The sequence below is a fragment of the Spinacia oleracea genome, chromosome 3, assembly GCF_020520425.1.
Source record: "Spinacia oleracea cultivar Varoflay chromosome 3, BTI_SOV_V1, whole genome shotgun sequence".
Taxonomy (NCBI): Eukaryota; Viridiplantae; Streptophyta; class Magnoliopsida; order Caryophyllales; family Amaranthaceae; genus Spinacia; species Spinacia oleracea.
The window spans coordinates 76,821,631-76,842,991 of NC_079489.1; the positions used below are offsets into that span (position 1 = coordinate 76,821,631).

Genomic DNA, 21,361 nt, shown 5'->3' on the forward strand with positions numbered 1-21,361 from the left:
AATTTGTTTGGACTTGAACTTGGAATTGAATTGGGCTAGATTCATTTAAATTCGTTTTACTTTTAAAACCCAATTAAATTCCCAACATTAAATAATAAATTCGTTTGGTAATAATTAAACTAGTAAATATTCTAATTAAATAAAATACATTTAAATAACATTTAAATGCGTTTTAAATTCTAAAAATCATAAAAATACTTTATAAATATAATAAAATATATTTATAAAATACAGAAAAATGCGAGGTATTACAGTCTACCCTCCTTAAAAGAAGTTTCGTCCCGAAACTTGGGCTCGGAAATCAAAACTTGAAATAAAAACTTGAGACTTGATGAGACTTTATTGCGTTTTCTTTGCAAAAAGTTTTAGTTATTGTACTCTTTAAGTAATTCAACATGACAATATGAAGTGCAATATCCATAGAAGGCACTAAATTAAGCACAGAATGAGGGAAAATAAGGTAAAAGCGCGAAATTCTACCGCACTCTACCCCCCTTAAAAGAAACGAGTTACGACCCCGTAACTCAACTACCCTTGGGAAATGGCTAGGGATAATTCTTTCTCATATCGTCCTAAGCTTCCCGGGACCACAAAACTTCATTAGACCACAAAACGTTCACAATATTAACACCCTTAGTTCGTGTACTACGACTTGACAGTCCAGGACTTTGACTGGTCTTTCCTTGAAAGATAAAATTTGGTCTAATTCTATGGTTTCCGGTTGCAACACATGCGACTTATCCGGAACATACTTTCTCAATTGAGATATATGAAACACATTATGCACTCTATGCAGGTTCATTGGTAAGGCTAGTCTATAAGCTACCTTTCCTATCCGTTCTAGGATTTCATATGGGCCTATATACTTGGGCTAAGCTTTTCTTTCTTGCCAAATCTTATCACATCTTTCATTGGTGAAACTTTGAGTAACAATTTGTCACCCACTAGAATATTTTTTTTTATTTTTTTTGTCAAGTATGCATAGCTCTTTTGGCGATCTTGCGCTACTTGAATCTTTGATTGAATAGTTCTCATTTGGTTCATTGTGTCCTCTATCATTTGAGGTCCTAACACAATTGTTTTACTGACGTCGCTCCCACATAGTGGACTTCTACATTTCCTTCCATACAAGGCCTCAAATGGTGTCATTCCTATATTGGCATGATATTGTTATAGGAAAATCAATCAAATCTAAACTATCTTCCCAACTTCCTTGGAAATCAATTTCACGTGCATGAAGCATATCCTCAAGTGTCTAAATGGTTCTCTCAGTTTGTCCATGTGTGGATGGATGGAACACTATACTCATTTTCAATGTCGTGCCAAAGTTCTTCTGTACACTTTCCCAGTAGATTAAAAGAACCCTTGAATACCCTATCTGGCACGATATCCTTAGGAACTCTATGTAGTCTCACAACATACTTAATGCAAGCCTTAGCAAGTTGCTCCATCTTTCTAGGTCTCCTTCATTGGTACAACACTGATGGCTTGGTCAGTCTATCTACCACAACCCAATTGGTGTCATTTCCTAGCTTTGACTTGGGCAAACAAGTGACAAGGTCCATTGAAATACAGTCTCATTTCCAACTTGAAAATTATAATGGTTGAACCTTTCCTTGAGGTCTCTATGTTCTATTTTGATCTTCTGATAAGTCAAATATCTAGCTACAACTTAGCTACTTCATTCTTCATTCTTGGCCATTAATAGACACTTTTCAGATCCTTATACAACTTGTCACCACCTAGGTTAGGGATGTCAGTGGGGCGGGTTTCGCGGGAGACCCGCCCCGCATCCGCTCCAAGTAGGCGGCGATGGAGGTCGGTTTGGCGGGTGATGGGGCGGGGATGGGTACAAAAATCGTACCCGCCATGGGTGATGTGGCGGGTGTGGATTTTGTGTTGAACCCGCCCCATCTCCGCCCGCCCCGCCCCATCCCCACTCGCCCCGCTTCATACCCGCCATGGGTGATGGGGTGAGTTTGGATTTATTTGCATCTTTAGGTGATAATATAAATTTAGGTGAGATTTTATGTTTTTTGTTTGGATTTTTTTGTTATGACGAGTATTTTTCCAATTATATAGGTTACTTTAGATATAAGGTATTTTTTTTTTCTATAGTTAACTTTGATTACTCAGTATATATGGCAAATGTTTGCTAAATAAGAAAAATTAGGCGAGTATTAGTGCGGGTATGAAGCGGGGATAAGACGGAGATGGATACCCAGTTGGGTGGCGGGGCGGGGATGGATTTTAGCTTATACCCGTTGGGGCGGGGATGGGGATGAATTTTGTACCCGCCATGGGTGATGGGGCGGAGATGGGGATGAAAATTTTAGGTGGGGATGGGGATGGAGGGACCTACATCCGCATCCGCCCCGCCCCATTGACATCCCTAACCTAGGTGAACAGAATATGGTGTATTATGACCTTCTCTCATGAGCTTTTCTTTAACTCTCCGCACATTTGAGGCATACACCACCTTCCTTTGTGCCTAAAACTTACCTCAACATGGATCTTAAAATCTATTTCCTTCCCTTGCGAAATCATTTCCTTGATTCGCTCCAAGTTAACCTCTCCAATTTGATTCTCCTTAATCTCATCCATGCAAACAACATGGCTTCTAGCTCTATGTCATGGGTAGGGTACTTATTTATACGGTTTTAATTTCCTTGATGCATACACAATAACCTTCCCGTTCTGCATCAATACACACCCTAAACCATTCTTTGATGCATCACTATACACATTATAGATATCATTTCCATCTGGTAGAGTTAACACTGATGCGTTTGTCAAACGCATCTTTAGAGCTTGGAATTCTTCCTCACAATTCTCATTCCACTCAAACTTAGCTTCTTTCTTCATCAAGGTAGTCATTGGTTTGGGTATCCTAGACAAGTCTTGCACAAAGAGTCTATAATATCCAGCTAACCAAGAGAACTTCAAATTTCAGTGACACTCTTTGGTGTAGGCCATTCCCTAACAGCCTTGATCTTGCAAGGTTCACTACAACTTCTTCTTTAGACACTAGATACCCCAAAATGTGACATTCTCCATCCAGAATTCACACATTGATAATTTGGCATAGAATTGGTTATCCCTAAGTGTACTTAACATAGACCCAAAATGTTCAACATGCTCTTTATTTCTCTTCGAATACACCAAGATATCATCTATAAAAACTTATCCATAAATGCATGGGACACACGATTCTTCAAGTCCATGAATATTGTAGGTGCACTAGCCAACCCAAATGGCATAGCAGTGAACTCGAAATGACTATATCTCGTCCTAAATGCAATCTTTGGTATATCGTTATCCGCAATTCTCAATTGATGATAACCTGGTCACAATTTGATCTTCAAGAAAATTCCTTCTTCTTTAAATTGGTCAAAATAGGTGTCTATCCTGGGCAAAAGGGTACTTTGCTCTTAATTATGACCTCATTGGTTTCCTTGTAGTCTATACAATGTCTCATACTCTTATCCTTCTCTTTCACAAACACAATTGGTGCTCCCCGTCGTGATGCACTTGGTCTAATATAACTTTTCTCCAACAAATCTTTCAATTTACCCTTCAACTCACTCACTTCTTTTGGAGTTATTCTATATGGAGCTTTCGAAATAGGTGCATTTTCAGGTTCTAAGTTTATAGTAAAGTCAATATATAGGTCGATTGGGAGGCATTTCTGGGGTCTCTTCCGGAAACACATCCAGAAGCTCATTCACAACTTCAATGTCCTCAGGTATATTCTTAACTTTATTATTAAGGTCTTTCACATTGCATAAGAATAGTGGGTTCCCTTTACTGACTAGCTTCACGAGTTCAATTTCCGTGATAATTCATATGTTTCTAGGCTTACCCAAAACGACGATAGGTACTACTGTACTTAAGCTAGATCTCAAATAAACCTTCTTCTTTTCGCAGTCACTTTTGTCTTTGAATATGGCCAACCAATCCATCACTAAAATCACCTCCAATTCTCCTAATTTATTTTCAATCAGGTTAGACAGGAAAATGGTTTTGGCTATGGTCAAGGCACATTATTATAAATCTTGGTACTTACTATAATACCAGTTGGTATAATTATGGGTACCTTAATAACTCTGGTTCCTAACATCCTTTCTCTTTTTGCCAGTTTCACTTTCAATCTTGTTGCTCCTCACTTGTAGTCCATACGGACGAGCAGCCTTTCCATATATATAGGGTATCTAGAGAATTAGAGGTCTCTCCAGATAGTAACAACTATGAATCCATTTGACAATCCATTTTCAAACCTTTGATCCCTAAGCTCCTCCGTTGCCACCACTTCAGGTGCAAATCTAGACAATTCTATCACTTAAAATAGTACTCCGTGACATCCATCCCATCCATCCTTAGCTCAATGTATTCTTGGGCTTTCTGCTTTTTCAAGTACGGTTAGTGACATTTGGTTCTTAAGGCATCTTTGAATGATTCCCATCCAAATCCAGGTGTAGCTCTCAAATCGTTCTCACACCTTTGCCACCACAAATAAGTTTCTCCCATAAGATAATACACAACATTATTAACCCTAAGATTCCCTGGACAGTTTACAACAACCATCAATTTATCAAACTTTCTAAGCCAGTTCTCCAGTACATTTGGGTCAGACTCCCCTTGGTATAGTGTAAGATTACTCTGGACTACCATCTTGAACATTCCCCTAGCAGGGTCATTAATGCAATTTTGCCTAGTCTCTGCTAGGTTCTGAAGTACTGCGGCTAGTTGCCGAACAACATTGGTTATTCCTTGCTTATCCAAGACTCACTTTAATGACTGGGTTTGACATGGACAACACTAAGGTTACATACTAACAAACCAATCAAATTACTTTGCAACAATGCATAAAATTTCGAACATGATGGGGAAAGTGAAGCCACCTACTAGCCACCCCCTTGACTTGTTCGAACCACATAGCTAAGTGGAAACTAACCACGATGCACTTAGTTAATAATTAATTCGAGAAATAAAACACATAATCCCTTTGCGATACCCACGAAACTTTTAATCGAGATTTGAACTCAAGAGATAACAAAAGGAATTCGATGCTTTTATTAATACTTCAATGAAAAGGCCTTACATCCATCAGTAACATTGCTTTTATTTCTCCAAACCATAATTGAGCTAATAACCATAAATAGTAGCTTTGCTACTTTATTAATCAACAAAATAAATAACTAAGGATTACAGTTCTTTAAAGACTAATGTCATCACGACGATCATCTCTTTCTTTGTATTGTTCTGGAGTAAATTCTTGATCATTAGGATCATCCATGTTGTCTTCCCGATCAGAATATTTATCTATAACCTCCTCATCCTGTTGTGACACTCTATTAACCTCATTATTAGCTTTCGGTTCTATTTCAAAGCCACTAGACAACTCAATAGTAGTTTCATGAACCACTGGATTCGGATTTTCAACCTCATCAACTTCACCATCATCATTCAATTTCTCATTTTCTTCCATTTCATACTCATCATCATCGTCATCACTATCTCATACTCATCATCATCTATGTCACCTAGACCTAATCCAATAGCAAGCATACCATCTTCATAGCACCTTTCTGCTAATTCAATGATAGTAGTCATAACCTCAGTATCATACCTTCATCTACCATCAACAATACAATACTTCCTCCAACTAGGTGTATCATTCTCAAAATTCATATCACTGAACTTATGCTTAAGCTCTATCTAAGGTGTACTATGGGGTAAACAATATACAATCATCTCAGGCATAATATCAATTTTCCTCAAATGTGGCAATCCTTAAGCGTCCCAAAATAGTTGTATGCAAGCTCAATCTTCTTCACATACACATATGGAGTCACTATCAAGGTTCTTTAACTGTCCTAAATTGGAAAACTTTGAAGGCAACATTCTTAAGCCCTAAAAACACACACTTAAGAGTCTCACTAATCGTGTTCCCAACAAAATTCAACCCCCAAGGATACAATAAATAGTTCGTGGAGCCAGACAATTTCAATGCACAAGTATATGCTCAACATGAAATATGATGCAAATAATCACATAAAGCAAGATAAAACATTATCAGAACATATACATGGAAATTAATGAATCACATTATCATATAAAATGCATACTTAAACTAATATGCCCTTCTTAATCTACCCATTCCTCACTTGGAAGTAATATTAATTTTCGAAATTAATTAAGAAATAACTCCTAACTTAGTTGAAATTATTAAAATTAAAATAACTTGCTAAAATAGGTAACATGCTACAACATTTTTTAATCTTCTCGTTAAAGAAAAAATGTTAAATTTGTGAGGTTGGTTTTCATATTACCTATTGTAGCAACTCATTTTTTAGCGGAGCCCTTTAAAAGAAGACAGGTCTAAAAGGTTGTGTTATTCTTAGTTAAACGAAAAGTCAGCCCTTTTTAAGCAGATCGCTTCAAGGTTGTATTTTTAAAATCAATTTTTCCTATTTCTTTTGAGAATTTCTCTCAAAGCATGTTACCAATCGCTCGAGGGAATATCGCAGGTCTATTATCCGAACTCAATAAAGTTGAAGATTTACAATTATATGCGCTATATGTCATATTCTACAAAAATGAAATAGCAAAAAAAAAACATTCTCATACTATAATAACTTAAAATAAGAGCATACATGTAATCATTAAAGCTATTAAAACATTTCATTCATGTAATAAATACATAGTCCAAAAGAATGAAATGAATCCAAGACCCTAAAAGTCTCTAATTATTAAGCATGTTTTGGCTTGTCTTAATCCTTTAAAGATTTTAGGTAAGCAAAACCAATTGCTAGTGATTCCAATCCACTCTTGGTTAATAAATTAATGCCATAATTTATTTGCATTACCACAACATGTGCCGATTTGTTTGAGCTATAACTACAATCAACTTGTTCCTTTGGGAAACCTTACTATATAGGAATACTAACATACCACCTCGCTTTGGAGGAAACCTACTATCATAGGTTCGAAGATTTTTGTAAGTGCTTGATTTGGAGAATTCAATATTCTTTGGACCTAGTTGTTTCTATGTTGGTTTGAATATTTAGTTAACTAAATCCTTAATCAAAACATACAAACAACATACACATGCATAATATACATACACCAATATATAAAAGCATATGTAAATTTGGTGAACTAGTATGGCCCCATTACTTGGTCATGAAGCATTTAATCTTCAAAATCCACCATTTTAGCTTGGCATCATATTGAAAACCATTCAAAATGCTAACTTATAATTTTTAAATAAGCTACCTAGACGTACTGGAATTAATAATCTAATTATTACAACAAAACTTCATTGTACGCATACAATATTTAAAAACTTTACATTCAATGATGGTTCGCAGACAGTATTTAACTATCCTAGTTAGGCCATATTAATCACCTGCATAACTTGCAATACATAATAATGTAATATGCATTCACTCACTCGTATCCTAAAACGAATGGCCCAAGTAAGCTTATACATAATTACATGATTCATTAAAATCACGTTCATGTAAATTTGCTCTAAAACATTAATAAATTCCAAATTATTAATCCTTAATTATACTCTAATAAAATATTTATTTAATTAAAATGATTTTCCTACAAAAATTTAATTAAAATAATTCATTTTAATAATTTTATTAAAAGGCTCCCACTTAAAACAATACCTTATGAACTTTTAATTTTAAATATTTAAACTCGCGACCCGACCCAAGTCAAATAAAATAAAATATTAAAAAAAACCAATGTTATCCCCTACGTGCAAAAATAAGCCCAAAACCCAAAAATTAGGCCTTGAATTAATACCCAAGCAAAAATGCACAAATCGGTGCAACGTGGGCTTAGCTTACGCTCAGCCCACTGTTGCCCTATGCATCAGCCCTGTCGCACAAGGCGGAGGCCGCAAGCCCACACCCTGCACAGCAGCGTACAGGCACGCAGCACGCACCCGTGCAAGAGCACTTCTCGCCGATGATGATGCTTCCCTAGCCCAACGCGCGCTAGCTCGCCTCAAGGCTTGCCGCGTCGATGTGGTTGTTGTCCCGCGTGCACCCATGCTCGCCAAAAGGGCTTTGCCGGAAATTAACCGCACCCGCAACACATCGTAGAAAGTCGAAGGCGATGTGCGTGCCAGCGTTGCCTTGCTTCCCCTTCCTTCGTCTCGTCGGCCATGCGCGTGCATACAACCTTGGCACGAGGCCTTGCCGCATGCACCACACTGCACAAGGACAGTAGCCCCTCGCCCTTGTGCGAGTGGTTGCTCGTCCAACCAAAACAACAATCCAATTTTGTTTTTCCGAAGCGATAATTTGCACGATCTAATTTTCATAATTTTAACAAATTCAATCTTTTTAATTACGAAAAATTAATTAAAGTGGGTGATTTGTTAAAATTTCAAAAAATCCAATTTATGAAATCAATAAATCTAGGCTAAAAATTATTAAATTTAACGAATGATTATTATAAAAAAAAATTGAACACTTTAGATAAACCAATACAAAAATTTAAAACTTACTAAACATTTAAGTTTCAGATTTTTATCAAATTTGGTTTAGGTGGTCGATTAAAATTAACGAATCTAATCAAAATTTTAATCCCTGAATTTTTAAATGAGCCATTAAAACAAGAAATCATATTCTCCTACTCGCCTTAACAAATTTCCAGATCTAACCAATTAATAAAATGAATTTTCGATCGTAAAAATCATTAATTTGAGGTTTTCGGAATTAGGGTTTATAATTAAAATTTATGAACGAAATAAATTTTAAAACTTCATAATAATTATAAACTGTTATTAGGAAAAAGTTCAATTAATTATAAGTCGATTAGCAATTATAATTAATTTTTAACGCCATAATTACTCACGTTTTAATTGATTAAACACAAAAAACGCCCAAAAAATTTTCGCAGATCTGAGCTCGAGAGTTCAACTTAGATCGTCTATTCTAATTGAATTAGAATCAAAAAAATTGAAAATCCGACACTTTTCGGAACAATAGTTTTTCAAGATTCACCCAATAATCCGAAAAACAAATTTGAAAAGGAAAAAAATACAAAAAACTTAGACCAAATTATAAACGTGAAAAATAATGCTAAAAAGTTCTTTAATACATGAAGCTCATGATACAACTGTTGGGATTTATAGTAAATCTAATCAACAAAGAGGAAACAATCCCGAAGCTAGGATCTATGTAAAAGTATAGATTAAGCATTACTTACGTTTGATGCGTGTACTCCCACTTGCCTCACGAACACGAACAAGAACTCCATGTGTAGTTCCTCTACAATAGTCCATCGACATGTTCAGATCTTCCTTGATTCCGATAGCTTAGATCTTCCACAAGGTATTTTGACTATTTGGGTAAAATCTCAGTTTGGAGGCAAACTAAGAATTAGGGATCTTAGTTTCCTCTTAGGGTTAAATTGATGTGTGTAGTACGGAAAAATGAATTGTAGTTATTAGAAATAACCTAGGGAGTATATTAGACCAACCGGCCAACTTTGCGAGCAAGCCCACACGCGCACAACACCAAGGCGATGGGCCATGGGTCGCGCTTTTGTGACTGATGTTGCTACTGCTCCGCGCGCGCACACAGTCGTAAGGATATGGGCTTGTGTGTTGATGTGCTGCCGCTGCCAGCATGTTGTTGCGCCCATGGGATTGACGCTTGCGCGCTGAGCTAGTGGGCCAGCAACTTGCTCGTTCCCCTTTCGTGTTGTGTCTAATTCCCTACGACTATTTTTATCGTATAGTACTTGACGATCTAATGTCGTACCATACTATCAATCATCCGGCTCTGACAGACGATATACGCAATACGATATACGATTACGATCAAACACTTCATCGTATATTTACGTTTTTCGAACTCATTTTCCAAAAAGCCATTAAATAAACTTCCGATTCATTTAATCCGGAGATCTATTTTATGTCATTGGTGTGACCTTGTAGGTTCAATCAAGAGTAAGTTGTGAGCCCAATATGGATTAGAACTCACTGATCATAAGCAATGCTCCAACTAGTTGTTAATTATTCCGCAAGTAATCTGAACCTTAGTATTCGACCAATGCACCTTGGGTGAAGGACACATTTCCTTCAGTTGATTTGTGTGGGCTGATGAAAAAGAATTTCTTGAATGGAAGTCGTTATTTTTTATTTCTTACTGATGATTATACAAGAAGAGTTGGATCTATTTTTTATCATTCAAGTCTGAAGCTCTTGATATGTTCAAAAAATTCATAGCCCTAGTTGAGAAACAATCAGGTTGTCTCATAAAGAAGTTGCGCACAGAAAATGGAGGTGAATTTTGTTCAAATGATTTTGATACCTTTTGTGAGCAACTTGGAATCCACATGAAGCTCAGTGCTTTATATACTCCTGAGCAAAATGTTGTTGCCGAGCGGAAGAACCGAGCCATGGTACAGATGGCAAGAAGTATGTTGAAGGCTAGAGAACTTCTAAATTGGGCAGAAGCAGTGGCTACAGCCGTATACCTTCTTAAAATTTCTCCAACAAAGGTAGTCATGAATCAGACTCCATATGAAGCTTGGCACAATTTAAAGCCTCTGGTAACCCACTTAAAAGTTTATGGTTGTATAACTTATGCTTTGGTAAGATTACCTCTCCATAAACTTGAAAATAAATCAGAAAAATGTGTTTTTGTTGGTTATAGCTTACAATCTAAAGCTTATAGGCTATATAATCCAATAAATGGCAAGATCATTATAAGTCAAGATGAGTTATTTAATGAGTATGCATGCATGTTGGTCTTGGAGTTCTGATGAAACAAGAAAGGTGATTCCTTTTATTGATGATGGAGAAGCCACTGGTGCAGTTCCAAATTCAGCACAAGATGGCAGTAGCAACTCTCCAAACAGAAACACTACTCCACCAACAAGCCCAGAAGATACTACTCCACCAGCAAGCCCACAACTTGGCAGCAACACACCATCGTCACAAGAGAGTACACCAGAAACTCGACTAAGGTTTCTTACATTAAGAGATCTTTATGAAGCAACTAACTTTGCTCTCTTAGTGTCTGATCTGGCCTGTATACTATGATGATATTGTTCAAGAACAAGTATGGCAAGATGCTATGACGGAAGAATTAAAATGCATACAAAAGAATAACATGGGAGCTAGTTGATCTTCCGGAAGGGAAACACGCTATTGGGTTAAAATGGGTGTTCCATACCAAATATCATGCTGATGGTAGTGTACAAAAGAATAAATCCATGCTAGTATCTAAAGGATACGCACAAGAGAAAGATGGTAATTATGATGAGACGTTTTCTCCGATAGCCCGATTTAAAACGGTGAGAACTTTTCTTGCCTTAGTTGCTCAACTTGGTTGTCTTGTTTATCAGTTTGATGTCAAATCGTCTTTCCTTAATGGAGAGTTAAAGGAGGAATTATTTTTTTCCCAACCTGAAGGCTTTGTTTCTCATATTGAGGGGGACAAAGTTTATAGGTTAAGGAAGGTCTTGTATGGCCTTAAACAAGCCTCGCGTGCATTATACAAAGAAAATGATTTTTATTTTCTAGAGAATGGTTTTGAAAGGAGTGAAAATATGACTACACTCTATTTGAATTCAAGCAAGGTAACGCTAACTTTTTGGTTGTTTGTTTGTACGTTGATAATATGATATGTATGGGGTCTTGTGAATCTATTGTTGCTGAGTTCAAGAGTAGTATGATGAAGAATTTTGAAATTTCAGACCTAGGTTATTGCATTAATTTCTTGGTTAGAGGTGAAGTAAGAAGTTGGAGGTATTTTTCTATCCCAAAGAAAATTTGCAGAAGCCTCATCAAAAAGTTTCAGTTGACAAGATGCACTCCAGCTTGTACCCCTGTGAATATTAATGAGAAATTTTCTGCATATGATAATACAGGTGCAACAAATGCAAATCTATACAAAAGCAGGTAGGTGGTTTGAACTAACTATCTAACACAAGATCGGATATTGCACATTCTGTTGGTCTTGATTCTTATTTTATGCATAGTACGACGAAGCATCATATTGGAGTTGTGAAAAGGATATTGCATTATATAGCAGCTACGTCCGAGTATATATGGAATTTGGTATAAGAAAGTTGATAAAATGAAGCTAGTTGGCTATTATGACAACGATTGGGCTGGTTCTATGGATGACAGAAAAAGCACGCTCGGGGTATGTATTCACGTACTCTTGGGTCCGCTGTATTTCTTGGTCATCTGAGAAACAAAGTACATGGCTTTATCCTCATCGGAAGCAGAGTACGCAGCCATAACTCCAGCAGCTTGTCAAGCAATTTGGCTAAGGAGGTAGTTAGCAGACTTCCTTCAAGAGCAACAAGGTGCTATAGAGTTATATAGTGACAACATGTCAACAATACATCTGGCCAAAAATGTTATTTTTCATATTCATACGAAGCACATCGACATACGACACCACTTCAATTCATTCGTGACTTAGTAGCAAAGGCTGGAATTGAAGTGAAGTTCTGTACCACAAATCAATAAATTGCTGATATACTTACTAGTTCACTTGCATACAAAAAACAAGACTTCTTCAGGGTGAATATGAGAGTATGCAACTTTGAATCAAGGAGGTATAATGAATAATTAAGTAGTTCATTCAAAGCTTGTTGCTGAACTTTTTCTTTAACTAGTTGTTGTAGTAAAACTATTTAGTGAATTTAATTATGTAATTATCCAAAATATGATTGATTAATGGTATTTTAGTTTGTACTTGTAAAAAGAAGCATATATCTTGTGAGTTGTGACTTCTTGTTACTACTATTATTTGTAAGTAAACATGGTATCTTAAGTGCATTTTAAACATAGTTCTTATAGTTTGATTTGATGTTTTTTGACAACTCGGTGAAATTTTACACGAACTCCAAAATCCACAGCATAGTTTTTTATTTTTTAAGGAAAAATCCATAGCATAGTTTTACAACCAATAAAAAAACGATTCGACGGAATTTGGCTTGATGTTTATCGATGTCAGCTAATACTCCAACAACGCAAAATTCTACAACAAAACATCAAGCATGTTGATCAAGCAAGCTCTGGATGACGTGCTCGTTAGTCGTTGCTGCTAGCTCCAGTTACAATGTGTATTGACCAAATATAAGCTCATTTGCTACCCTACCTCTTCCCATGCAATATCAAGACAAGCCTATAGTTTCTTTTTGTTAACTGAGGTCTCGTCACTTGATGGGAGTTGAGAACGATTCCTACAGTCGGTCCACGCTGTATAATTGTTGCTTTATGGATTGGACGGGCACCCTCGGTGTTCAAAGCTACAATTTCATGGCGACTCTTATGATATGCAATAAGCTGCAAACAGGCAGGTGGACATTAACTTACGAATGGTGTAATATTGTAACCAGAATGTATCTCAATGGAGAAGTGTCAGTATCTGAAAAATGTATTGCGCCGCATATGAGCAGAATCGGGGTAGAGCTGCACCAAACTCAGCTTTGTCAGAAAGATTTGTAAGTCCCGGTACATACTTCTCAATTAGGACAATAGAGAAATCATGTCACACCATGAAAATATAAAGATGAGAAAGATATACACATAAATACAACATATGGACCTAGACACATAGTTGCTAGCCTGCTATACACTAAGCAACCAACTCAAATTCAATTCCATTTTGTGTACGACGTATCAATTTCTCATATTAGAGTTTGTTTAATCTCAGACTAATCGATCTTAAATAAATTATTATATTTCAGTCTTGAAAATAGAAGAAGTCGAATTTTTATCTTTCTATAGAATAGCGTAATTGTTATTGCTGATAAACACAGAATATCTTGTACAATAGTCCAGCCCGCCGGGAAAAATAACTTGTATAACTTAGTGTAAAATCAATTCAAATGTTTGATAATCACAATACATTGCCTATACTCTATAAGCAACCAACAATACTTATACTCTTTAAGCAACCAACGTAACATCATTTTCTTCCTTTCTTTGAAGTTTCATCAAAACAATATTTGCACCATTAACACTCAACAGTGGTATATATTTTATGGGAAGTTCTACTTGACTACTTCCCATTTACCTTTAGCCAACAAATAATACTCATCCCTAATTTATATATGCAAGGCAATATTCGTCAATCCATGAATATTAATCACAATTACAAACTCGTCAAAACTAAATTTCACCATGGTTTAACCAATGCAACAGTGCTTCTAACCTCATACGCAATTAGTTTTCTTCGTTCGTCTCTCCTATGTCCTTGGTATTTTGTGAGAAAACCATCCCCATTCCTTCAATCAGAAATGTGAAAAACAATCAGTAGTAATTCAAGAGGAGGAAGAAATAGAGGAAGGAACAAATTATTATTACGAATTAAACCAAATGAGAAAGAATGCGAGAAGAAAAAATGATTCGGATATTAAGGTTTGTGGATTCCCGATTTCCTGGGGCTAATATGGTGGTTTCCAGGAAGGGGAAGAATTGATATCCGAATAAATATTGTAGGGTACTTTTCAATGACAGACATACAGTTCTGAAAAAAATCTAACTCCTTTTCAAGATCCATACGAAGGATACATTTATTTTTATGGAATTGAATAATGTCTTTGAGTTGGAAGATCACCACTGGTTTGAGTGGTTTCTTCTGGAGGTTCACGACTCTACGCAAGTTCATGGACCCTATGATAGCTTTTCTTCTTGGGTTTGCTACCTCCATTTTTTTTATGCCGGATTTGCACACACATCTGACCAGAATTCTAAAATAGGATTGAATCCAATGCTGCCAGATTGTTTGCAAAAAAGCCTTTGAAGCGGATCATAATAGAAATTTTTTTTTGGGCAAAATGTCAAGCAACTGGTGTGCACGTGCATTCAACGCCACCCCAACTTCGTATCTCTATTATATAAAAAAACAGCTAAGGGCATAATAGTAAAATAACTTTTCGTGTCCCCCTGCAAATTGACGAAATTACCCCCTATGTAAACCCCCCAGCCTTTCACTCTCACACATACCTCTCTTTCTCTCTCCTAGGTCTTCGGCGTCCCTCAACCTCCCTCCCGTTTTCTCTCTCCTTCCTCTTCATCTTCTTCGATCTTCTTCCACTAATCCTCTTCCACCAAACCCCGTCCTCCATTCCAAACCCTAAATATTTTGTGTTTCTTTCACCGCACACGCAGACTCTCTCTCCTCCGCCTCTCGCCTTCGCCACCGCCATCACCATCAACGTCTGATCTTTTGGAGATCCGGGTGAGATAACTCGCCACTTTTCAGTTCTATTCTCTTCTCAAAGATTCGGTAAATTGGGATTAAAACTTATGTTCTTATTCGTTTGATCTTTGTGTTATTGAGGTTTTTTAATCATCAATTGGTTGAGATGGAGATGGAGAAGGAGGCGGCATCGGTCGGCCCTTTTCACGTTGAATCTCTTCAAAAATCAAAACCCTCATCATCATCTAACCAGTTAAGTTTCCCAATTTTTTGTTTTCGATTAATTAGGGTTTCTATTTTGCTTTATTTATGTCAATTTCGTGTAATTTTTTATTAACCAGAAGGAGGCGGCATCGGTCGATTAATTAGGGTTTCAAAACCCTCACATTGATTTTTTTTGAGTGAAGTTCTTACTGAGGCGATGGCTTCTTCATCAGGTATGAAACTATGAATATCCTCTTACCATTTTGTTTAATTGCTAATTTGATTGAAAAATACAATCTTTTGTCAATCAATTGAAAAAAAAAACATTCTTATTTCTAATTCTTCATTTATTTGGTTCATTTTCTCATCTGGGTATGTCTTAAAAAAAACGCCAATTACTTTGAGTTTTGGATCGTGATAGACTACAATTGTAGTTTATTAGTTGGTAATAAAAACAATAAGATTATCAAGCCAAAAAAATACAATTCTCAAATAAATGTTAAAAATCAATAAGATTATCAAGCCAAAAAATTCACTGACACCCAAGACCAAGGAATTCAAAATTAACTAAAACAAAAGTATATATCACCACACCACCGGTAGCGAAACGACGACGAAAACCCCAATAGGTGCAGATACCTGATATGCATGTCGTATTTAAATGGGTAGTGATCCAAGAGTCGTCTTAATCGAATTTGAGATTTGTCGATATAAACCCCACATGAACTCCAACAACATGGATAAGTTAATTGGCCGGTTCCAATAGCCGGCGCCTCAGCGGAAAGTCTTATGTGCAAGGGTGATAAAATTATGGAGGGAGAGATAATCAGGACATAGTTGATGATTTGAGTCTCTTGAGATGAAACAACGGGAGGAGAGAAAGGTGGGGATTATTGTCTCCATTTTCACTTATATCTCCTTCGTTGATGTTGGTGGTGTTGTTGTTAATGCCAAATAAGAGAATGGAGTTTACTGTTTAGGTTTTGATAGATAAGAGCCTTTTACTCTTTTAGTGGTCTTTGATTACTTATGATTGTCTTAGATTAAAGGTCTTACTACCCTTACGAGTTACGACCTTTAGGCTTCCCTATTTTCAGGTGAGCGGGTCAAATCGTATTTTAGACTACATGCTCTATGACTTTAATTAAGAAAAAATAATAAAAGTAATTTGGTTAAGTAATATGTTTAAGGTTATAATAATATTAGAGATTTAAACATTGTAATAATATTGATAATTTAATGTGTAGTTTTGGAGTTTTATGATAGAAGAAAATGAAGATAAAGTTATGCAAGATCGAATGTTGAGATGGAAGGTTAAAAAATGACAACAAGGACAATCACTCACCCCGTAACAAAAAGGACGCGAAAATGCCAAAAGAAGAACCAATTATGCGCGTAAGTATCACGTAGTACATTGTTTAAAGGGTATGATTATTACTCCGTACATTGTTTGATTTCTTTACTTTAGTATTACAATTTATATTTTCGTATGGCCATGAGTATTAAATTGTATTTTGTTCTTAAATAGAGATGATGTCTAATTTTTCCTTAGACGAACTTTACGAACATTTTTTCTTGCCTTATAATTATTTTATATAATTTTTTATTACCAACTTAATTGATTAAATTTTGTGAAACATACTTTCTTATTCAAATGTGTGAGATGTTTTCATTTAATGCTTTATAGTGGTTATTCAACTGAAATAGGCCAGCAGAATAATCAGTGGAAAAAAAAATTGAATTTATAGATGGATTTTTGAGATGTAAAATCAGTAGTACTTGAATATCATTTTCATTTGAAACGCCGATTAGAAAGCCTTGATTTTGAAGGAATTTATTAAAAGAAGAACAAGAAAAAATGATAAGTAACGAGAAAGAAGAATGTTATTAATCTATTAGAATGATTATCCAACCACTTTGAATTTATGTATATCAGGTAAAGGTGCTGCATACAACGTTTATTCTGCTTCAGCAACACTGCAGCTGGCATGCAGTTAATATAAACAGAAAGTAGTCTAAATACCAACATACCAGCATTCAACTTATGATAATTGTGATATTATCCTTATTAGGTCAACATATACATGTATAGAAATAGGTGAAGTACTAGCATTGCAACGCCACTCATATGGAATAAGAAAAACAACAGAGGAAGGAGATGCCTAATCTAACCAGAATAAAAACAAAATATTTATATATTTAGACCCATAAAATGACCTAGAAAAAATTGATGAAATGTATTCTCTATCCCTTAACACTAAAGTCTATAGCAGATTAGCAGCAGTTCATATACATATACTTGCGTTTCAGAGTTCAGATTAGAGTTGATTGTCTGATACAAATGAATATGATACGATTTGAGATCCCATACAACGTCTTAAGAGCTGGTAGAAGTGTCAAACAACAAACTTTTTTAGGCTTCTGATTCACAGATACTCTGAAGGCATCTTTCGAAATTCCAACAACTATTGGTAGTGACCAAGGATTCCACTCAATAGCTTGATTGAGTTTGTAGTTCACATTTGTGACGTTTTGTTGATTGGGGTATTAGTTTTATGCATCCATTTATGCTAATTATACATAATTTCTTTGTTTTTATTTCTTTACTTATTTGTTTTCTATGTTTGAATAACAGCACCGCCAGTGCAGAAACCGTGAGAAGTACAATCAGGAGGCTCGGGGAGCAGAAGGAGAGTTAGATCTTTCATGTGTACTACACCAAAGTGAGTTGCGATCGGTTCGTTCCTCGGGCCGTGCTCATGGACCCGATAACTTAGTGTGGACTAGAGTTTCTGACCTTTGGAACTCTGAGTAAACCTTTGAAAAACTATTGTTTCAGCTTTATTTTTCCTCAAAAATTATGTTTTTATGTGACTAATTTGTGGGTTGATTAGAGTTGATGATGATAATTTACCTTATCTTAGAGGATTTCAGTGAGATCAATGATCTATGATCTGATTGTTACACACACTGAAGCTCTTATATCTCTCTTTCATAGTTATTCCAACTATGATAGCGTTGCGGAATGTTGGTTGTTTACATGCATGTGCATGAAGTATATTGTTTCTTGCTATGACGAGATAAAGAACACGGGAGTGTTCTGTAGGTCGATCTATTGGTCTTGCCGTGAGCCTTTCAAATAGACGACTTCTCCTACTACCGAGAATTACTTTGTTAAATACACTAATATCATATTTACTTTAATTCATTGTATATAGATGTGAATGTTAGGTTGCATCCAAATACCAATTCCGTAGGAGAAAATATGTTCCTTATGGTGTAATGGCTGTGATGCTAGATAAATTTATAGGAATGTGGTTTATCTTAATCAGTGACTTTGTTTCTTTTGTGTCATATGATCATGGAAAGGCTTTTATACATATCAATTCATAGTTTATTCTTTGCTATTTGTGTTGTGATGAAATCTAAGGCGTTGGGTAGCAACTCTGATCTTTTTGGTTGAAGACATCCAACTTGGTTGTGGTTCTGAGCAGATTTTCTGGCATGATAACTCCGTCTTTGGGCAGTTTAGGGCAGGTCATAACTGGGCGAAAGATAATTATACTGAAGGTGTTGTAATAGCATAAATTTTTAATACACTCGCACGCATCGCGTGCATATAAGACTAGTAGGATATTACTCCAACTCTTTATGACTTGTCATACACACACCTACACACTACATTCCTCCCTTACGCCTACTTCCTTGAAGATACACCAGAAAGTTAGCAGGAAGACGAGAAAGGAGAGGAGGTAAAACATGGTAGCAAAAATGAACAACCCGAAGCAGAGCTCAAAATAGCCCGAAAGGCCAATAAAACACATGAATAAAGCATTAGAAACCCTAAAATTCACTAAACAGAGCATAAAATTTCCATACAATCGAAGCAACCTCCAAACTATGATGTTTTCTGCTAACAAACATAAACCCTAAATATCCCAACTAAAATTTTGTGTTAGAAAACCTATTTTCTTAATTCAATTTATTACTTTACAACATCATTTAAGAATCCGATTAAAAACACTAAATTAAGCAACAAACAAGCAAAGAGGATAAAATCAATCACAACTTTCATGAATGAAAGCACAAAAAATAACAATGAAGCTAATTCAAAAAAGTAATCAAGCAAAAAATTACAAAAAAAATCTGCAATTAACAATCATGGAAGACAAAATTATTGAGAGAGAAAGAGCAAACCAGTGAAATTGGGGAGTTTGATGTTGGCTTGAGCACGATCGGTATAAAGTTCACTGTTCTGGGTTCAAATAGATTTCTTGAGAGTTTAGTTCAACAGCAAATCCGAAGTGGTCGTCATTGTTGATTGCTTAATTTCAAGCTTTCTCTCTCCTTCAACTACCAATCTTCTGCTGCAAGAACTACTATAGAGCCCCATTCCTCTGTCAATTTTGATCGAAAAGTGTCAAATATTGTGTAATCTCGTATCATTCTCATTAATCACACACGTATATATAGTACAACTCAGTTACCTAAACCCTAGGTACACATTAAGTAACTTACCATAGTTAGGACTCTACAGAATATTCACAGAATAATATCTAATATCTTAACATATCTTAACATCCCCCCTCAAGGTGGAGCATGTAGATCTCGAATGCCCATCTTGTTCAAAAAAAACTCAAATTGCGCCTTCCCCAACGCTTTGGTGAAGATATCTGCTAACTGAACCTTCGTCGACACGTACGACGGACTAATGATCCCTTCCTTGATTGCATCTCGAATGAAATGACAATCTGACTCGATGTGTTTTGTCCTTTCATGGAACACCGGATTCTGTGCAATATGCAACGCAGACTGACTGTCGCAATACATCCTCATGCCTTGGTCGTGCGTCACCCCCAAGTCGCGTAGTAGTTGTTTCAACCACTTCAACTCACACGTCAGAGCTGCCATCGATCGATATTCTGCCTCAGCAGACGACCGAGAAACAGTATGCTGTTTCTTGGTCTTCCAAGAAACTGGCGACATACCAAGTGACACAAACCATCCAGTCACCGACCGACGCGTCATTGGACACCCTGCCCAATCCGAGTCGCACCACCCCTCCAACTGCAACGCACTGTCCGACCGAAGTAGTATACCTTGACCCGGACACTTCTTCAAATATCTCACTACTCGCAAAGCTGCTTCCCAATGTGCCTCCTTTGGTGCTTGCATAAATTGAGATAGGACATGTACAGAGTAGGCAACGTCTGGTCGCGTGACAGCCAAATAAACCAGACGTCCGATCAGACGCCTATACTGCTCACCGTCCAACAGGTCTGGCCCGTCTGCCAATGCCAACCTATGATTCTGTTCCATGGGAAAGTCCACAGGCTTTGCTCCCAACAATCCGGCCTCTGAGATGATGTCGAGGGCATATTTTCTCTGACATACATAGAACCCTTGACTACTTCGTGCCACCTCTAACCCAAGGAAGTACTTCAGAGCCCTGAGGTCTTTCATTTTAAAACACTCCTTTAAGTATGCCTTAAAACTCTCAAGCGCACACTTGTTATTGCCTGCGATAATCATGTCGTCCACATAAATGAGCACACTCAGCTGCAACGTACCTTTAGACAGAGTAAAGAGCGAATAATCGGACAGCGACTGTCGAAATCCATAGTGCGTCAATGCCGTCGACAACTTCTGGAACCAACATCTAGGTGCTTGTTTCAACCCATACAACGACTTTCTCATTCGACACACTTTGTCAAAGTGATTCTTCTGGAATCCAGGAGGAATCTTCATATAGATCTCTTCCTCCAAGTCACCGTGCAGGAACGCATTGTGGACGTCCATCTGATGCACGTCCCACTGTTTGACAGCTGCGACAGCTAGGAAAGTTCGAACTGTCGCCATCTTCGCGACGGGAGCAAATGTCTCATTATAATCCAACCCTTCCTCCTGATGATTCCCTAAACATACCAATCGAGCCTTCAGTCTCAACAAATTCCCAT

The 21,361-nt window shown here is 36.7% G+C and overlaps 1 long non-coding RNA gene and 2 other non-coding genes across 3 annotated transcripts; 2 read left to right on the forward strand and 1 right to left on the reverse strand.

Annotated features, from left to right (window-relative positions):
* Positions 1 to 12,813: 12,813 nt before the first annotated feature.
* On the reverse strand, positions 12,814 to 19,816 carry LOC110790616 (uncharacterized). Its single transcript, XR_002533836.2, has 3 exons — positions 19,602 to 19,816; positions 14,211 to 14,283; positions 12,814 to 13,465 (listed from the first exon to the last, which is right to left on the reverse strand). It is a non-coding gene; the product is annotated as an uncharacterized lncRNA (long non-coding RNA).
* LOC130471201 (small nucleolar RNA R11/Z151) lies at positions 18,298 to 18,383 on the forward strand. The gene has a single exon (XR_008931862.1). It is a non-coding gene; the product is annotated as a small nucleolar RNA R11/Z151 (small nucleolar RNA).
* On the forward strand, positions 18,649 to 18,787 carry LOC130471215 (small nucleolar RNA snoR80). The gene has a single exon (XR_008931876.1). It is a non-coding gene; the product is annotated as a small nucleolar RNA snoR80 (small nucleolar RNA).
* Positions 19,817 to 21,361: the final 1,545 nt, after the last annotated feature.